Source organism: Pongo pygmaeus, chromosome 19, assembly GCF_028885625.2.
Source record: "Pongo pygmaeus isolate AG05252 chromosome 19, NHGRI_mPonPyg2-v2.0_pri, whole genome shotgun sequence".
Lineage (NCBI taxonomy): Eukaryota > Metazoa > Chordata > Mammalia > Primates > Hominidae > Pongo > Pongo pygmaeus.
Genome location: NC_072392.2, coordinates 63,972,773 through 63,978,765, shown reverse-complemented (window position 1 = coordinate 63,978,765; position 5,993 = coordinate 63,972,773). Strand labels below are relative to the sequence as shown.

Below are 5,993 nucleotides of genomic sequence, written 5' to 3'. Positions count from 1 at the left end.
CTAGATAAATATCAGAAACCACACTGAAGCTGAAGGACTGAAACTCTGACTCATGTAAATAGGAGGTGTGAGTGCACAAAAAGATTCATGTAAAGCCTGCTGGGACAGAGGGTGTTGATGGTGGATTATTCCACACTGTTACACACCAACATGTATAGTGGGGGAAGGGGTCTCCCAGGTGGAATGATTGACATGGCCTGCTCCAGAGGAGTTGAACTCAGAAACACCTGAGAGAGGTGTCTACTTGAAGAGGGGAGGAGTACCAGTGTTACTAAGTGGGGAGAATTCTTAAGGTTAATGAATTCAATAAGGCATTTCAGGAGAAATAGGTCCAGGAGGGTTAGGTCATTTTGGTTTTGACCTATTGATACTTAGTACGAATGAAGAATTGCAGAACAGAGTCAGTCTTTCCAAGACATATCCTTCTGTCATCATCATGAGCAGACTATGTTGGCTTATTGGGTCGGTGACATCCAGAATGATCCCATTTATTGGCTGGAGGTAGGACCTAGTGTTGCAGATTGTTCTGGAAAGCTGGTATAGATGATTTGCACAACAAAGTCACCACTGGACCACTGCTTGAGTCCAGTCCCCAGCCTTCTTTTTCTGCTCTGTATTCCAAAAACATTTATTTAAAAGCCAAAACATTGGTAAAGGTGAGCAGCATGTCGAATATGCCACCAGCCACTTCATCTTTATGATGCTGTAACATAGTTGTGAAAACTGCTACATTGAATCCAGGAATCTGCTACAGAGGTTATTCTTCAACATATTTTTTCTGCCAAAAAAATATATTTATCAAAAATAGGCATATAGGTTAGTTTATTCTCTTCCGTATCCTCAAAACTCCAGGTAGTACTTGTCTATGAAATTTCTCTGTAACAAGTGGAACTTTTCATCCATGACAATGTCCTCTAATTACGCAACCACAGCATCAAATTCTGCATCAGAGGTGGAGAAGGACAGATTGAAGCTCTCTTCTTCTAAAGTACCCATGGCCGCCTCTGCTGCCATCACCGCCCCTGAGTGGGCAAGTGGGCGAATTGGGCTCCTGCCCTGCCAGGGGTCCAACTCTTATAGAGGGCGTGGCGGTCGGCCAGCTGGGGGCAAGCATCGTGGCCCAGGCTGCCCCCCGCTTACTGCCTGGCCGGGTGAGCACCTGCATGCCAAGCTTGGCCTCATGCTCCAGCTCTGGCCACGCAGCGCACCAGCTGGGCCTCTTCATCCCACCAGGCTGCTCTGCATGCACCACCAGAGATGATGATGATGATGATGATGATTATTATTATTATTATTATTATTATTTTGAGATGAAGTCTCCCTCTGTTGCCCAGGCTGGAGTGCAATGGTGCAATCTCAGCTCACCACAACCTCCACCTCCCAGATTCAATCGATTCTCCTGCCCCATCTGCCCGAGTAGCTGGGATTAACAGGCTTGCGCCACCACACCCAGCTAATTTTTGTATTTTTTAGTAGAGATGGGGTTTCACCATGTTGACCAAGCTGGTCTTGAACTCCTGACCCCAGGTGATCCACTCGCCTCGGCCTCCCAAAGTACTGGGATTAGAGATGTGAACCAAGGTGCCCGGTCCGCCAGAGATTATTTAAAGGTATCTACATCTTTGCAAATTTCTTTGATGAGTACTCACCCTCAAATCTCACTCTTTGTGAGTTCAACTTTATTTTTCCTGAAGCACATCTTTTAGAAGTTTTTTCAGTGAATGCTAAAAATCCCTTAGCTTTTGTTTTCTGAGAATAACAGCATGTGGTGCTTCACAACACATTACTCTGACAACAACTCTAGGAGCAGGATTATCTTTAGGTTGCAGATAAGGACATGTTGCTCAGAAAGGTTGTCTTACATCTCCGTCAAGTAATGGAGGAAAGCAAGACTCTAAGTAGATCAGTTTGACTCCAATGCTCCAAAACCTAATTTCCCAATGCACTGGGAAGGAAAGTCAGGTAGGGATAGGATAGGAGGCGGTGAATTCAAGAGTCACATAGAACTGATGTCTCAGGCATGAGAGTGCTAAACAGCAGCTGTAGTCCCTGGAGACTTAGCTACTTCCTGGGCATTGGTTTAATATTATTTCTTAAAGGAGAAAGAAAGAGAAAGAAACTGGCTATCCATTTTAAACTCATACTTGCTTAGAGTCAGCTGGCTCTCAGGCTAGTCAACAAACCTTGTTATAATACATAGTCCTAGTTTCCATCTGCCTCCTCAGAGCAAATGACATTATCATAGGGTTTTGTTTTGTTGGTTTTTTTTTTATAATTAAACAACCATCAAACATATGTATTCAGTGTGTCTGGTTTTTTTTGTCCCTCCTTTGGTCACCAGGAACTTTTGGCTCGCTCTGCTTAGACAGCTCTTTCTGATTTTCTCAAGACATTGGTGTTCTATGCCTCTTGTGTGTCCTGATGAACTCCATTGACTATACTGTAGTTTGAGAAGAATTGAGACAAGAGGTATGAAAAGCAAAAGGAGATCATAGGTTGGAGTTACATGTCTAAGCTCCCTCTTACTCTGCTGGGTTTTACACGCATCCACAACAACAGTCGATATAGGCCATTTGTAGTGTCAAGTGCCAAGATTTTTCTCACACAAGTTTATCTGTCTAAAATCTTTGCCGCTTCCTGCCTGCCTGGGAAAATGCCATCCATGCTCTCAGAGTGGCCCAATTCTCACCTCCAGGATAGCTTTCCTTCTCCCACTCATGCTGCTCCCTCCCAATATGCACAAATTCAGTTCACAGTGCTGTCTACTGTTCCTGTCATCTTTATCTTTTCTTCCCCAGTAGCTTATGAGCTCCCCAAAAGAAGTGAGTATTTCTTTTTAAACCCTTATGGTAATTGACCAAACTAACAGCATGGTGGAGGTGCCAATAAATTTCTGCTGATTCAGTGACTCTGTGTCTAATAATGATATTGCTTGTTCTACCACCCCATGAGAATATGTGAACATGTAGAATAGAGAAGATAGGATTTTAGAATCACGTAGAGCTAGGTTCAAGTTTCAGATCATTGCTCAATAGCTATACAACCTTGGGTCATTATCACACATGAGTGAATCTTAGAGTTTTTATCTATCAAATGAACTTTTAAGGATCATTGAGGATTAAATGAATTATGTGTCTAACAGTGCCTAACGTTGAACTGGTATATAGTAAAGGCTCTAAACATGTCAATATTTCTCATGTCTCCAAGAAAAACGATTCCTTAGTAAATAGCCTCTAATCATCACAGGTTCCTAAGGAGCAACATCATAGAAGGCACTCTATGCAAATGTACGCCCTTAATCTCAGCCCCATATTATAGGACAATGTTTCCTAAAATATAAACCAAGGACAAACTACATGGTTTTTTAAAAGACATGGATTGGGTGATCCTGATAAAAAATAACCCAAGAGGCCCAGCATGGTGGCTCATACCTGTAATCCCAGCATTTTGGGAGGCCAAGGTAGGCAGATCACTTGAGGTCAGGAGTTTGAGGCCAGCCGGGCCAATATGGTGAAATCTCATCTCTGCTTAAAAAAAAAATGCAAAAATTAGCTGCAAAAATCAGCTGGGTATGGTGGCAGGAGCCTGTGATCCCAGATACTCGGGAGGCTGAGGCAGGAGAATCACCTGAAGCCGGGAGGTGAAGGTTGCAGTAGGCTGAGATCATGCCACCGCACTCCAGCCTGGGTGACAAGAGCAAGACTGAGTCTCAAAAATAAATAAATAAATAAAAAGAAATCTGAGAATCATGGCAACAGAATGAACTTATATCACATCAATGTCATTACAGTCAGGATTCCAGTGCTCCTCATGGGCAAGACCACTTCTCATAGAATTCTCTCTTTATAGTGATTTCTTCCTGTTTATACTACGTGTTACAGAAACTGGCGGTATTTATCTTGCAGCTACATAGATTTATATTTTGTCAAACTATTAACCATTTTGGGAAATAAATGGCAAAAAGTTGGAAATAATCTAAATGTGGATCCATAAGGGATAAGCGATTTTCTGGTAAAGTCATATGATAAAATGAATTACTAGTAATTTAATAGTTAATATGAATTACTAGACCCACATGTGTCCACATGGATCAGTCTCAAAAACACTGTTGAATGAAACAAGGAGTTTCAGAACATTTACGGTTGTCCCTCAGTACATGCAGAGGACTGCTTCCAGGGACCCTGAGTATACCAAAATCTGAGCATATTCAAGTCCCATAGTCAGTGCTGTGAAGCCTGTGTATATGAAAAATTGGCCCTCTATATAGGCTGGTTTCACATCCTGCTAATATTGTATTTTCAATCTGTGTTTGGAAAACATCTGCATCTAAGTGGAGCTACACATTTCAAACTCATGTTGTTCAAGGGTCAATGTACATACATTTTTAAAAATACAAAACAGTATTACATATTGTTCTTAAGATTTTATAGGTAGTGAAAATAAAAACACATGGACTAGAAAGATTCATGCAAAGTTAACGATAGGATTGGCATTGAGTAAGGGGAATAGGATTAGTGAGGTATAGAGAGATTTCAACTTAAATGAAACATAAGAAGTAAAAAGAAATTTGCTAATTTCACAATTATTAAATTTCTATAGTGAATACATAGATGTTAGCAATATTATTCTCCATGCATTTTTATTTAATTTTTTTCCAAAGTATTCAAATAAATTATTTGAAGTCTGTGTCTCAAAACATTGTGAGAGTAATAAAATAACCATAAAGTAACTAGTGACAGAGATAATAAAACAACATAAAACAGCAAAAGAAAAAAATATGAGTCAGTTGTGATTTCTATAATTACACTGATTGAATTTCGTGGTTATTTGGGGAAACAAAGCTCCATTCCCACATGTAAAAGTGTTATAAAACAGCAGCTTGAGGTTTCAAGGGCACCTTGCTTTTGATAGGTGTGTCTTTTAAAGGGCTTTTAGGAATAACCTTTCCAAGACTCATTCTAACCCCTAGAGCATTCAATCAAATTACACACAAGCAGAACCACCTGAACTTCACAATTACCCTGTCCTGTAACCTTCAGGATACAATAATCCTCATTGTTAATGTCTAGCACTTCATAAACCAGAGATAGCAAGTTGGAAGAGATCTAACAATGACCCCTATCAAGTGCCATTTATCGGAATGAACATATTAAATACATATTAATACATCATTGTACTTCACTGTAATGCTATGAGATCCTGACCTACCCATTTTACAGGTGAGGAAATAGATGCTTATGAGATTAAGACTCATAGCCGAAATGGAGTGGACGCAATTTCTAACATGTATCTGAGTTCCCTTACCCACAGTTCAGCCTCACTCCTCCCCTTTCTCTTGCTAACAGGGAAAAGTTACAGGATTAGGCAAGTGCTAAATAAATTATTATGGAGGCAAGAGGGCAGTTACTTGTGTCTTAAGTGGTAGGAGTGAGTTACCAGAAAAGAGAAATCAAATTGCCTTTGCGTGGCTAATAATGTAATTTCTATAATTGTTAAATCACTTATTCAACATGTCTGAAGCAACTGACTGGAATCTAAGCAGAGGGTGCTGACTAGATTGATTTTACCTTGTTAGCCCGAAGTTCCTCAGCCCCACAGGGGCTCACCCTATACTTTACCCCTAGCTGAGCCTCAGGCAAGAGCTCAACGGTGTTCCTAACAATTCCCAAAATGCACCTGCAGTTTCAGCTCAAATTTTTTTTTTTTTTTTTTTTTTTTTTTGAGATGGAGTATCGCTCTGTCGCCCAGGCTGGAGTGCAGTGGTGAAATCTCGGCTCACTGCAAGCTCTACCTCCCGGGTTCACACCATTCTCCTGCCTCAGCCTCCTGAGTAGCTGGGACTACAGGGCGCCCGGCTAATTTTTTTTGTATTTTTAGTAAAGACAGAGTTTCACCGTGTTAGCCAGGATGGTCTCGATCTCCTGACATCGTGATCTGCCCGTCTCGGCCTCCCAAAGTGCTGGGATTACAGGTGTGAGCCACCGCGCCTGGCC

The 5,993-nt window shown here is 41.2% G+C and overlaps 1 pseudogene; it reads right to left on the bottom strand.

Annotated features, from left to right (window-relative positions):
* Window positions 1–508: 508 nt before the first annotated feature.
* On the bottom strand, window positions 509–996 carry LOC129016745 (ADP-ribosylation factor-like protein 2-binding protein; annotated as a pseudogene).
* Between the last annotated feature and the right edge of the window lie 4,997 nt (window positions 997–5,993).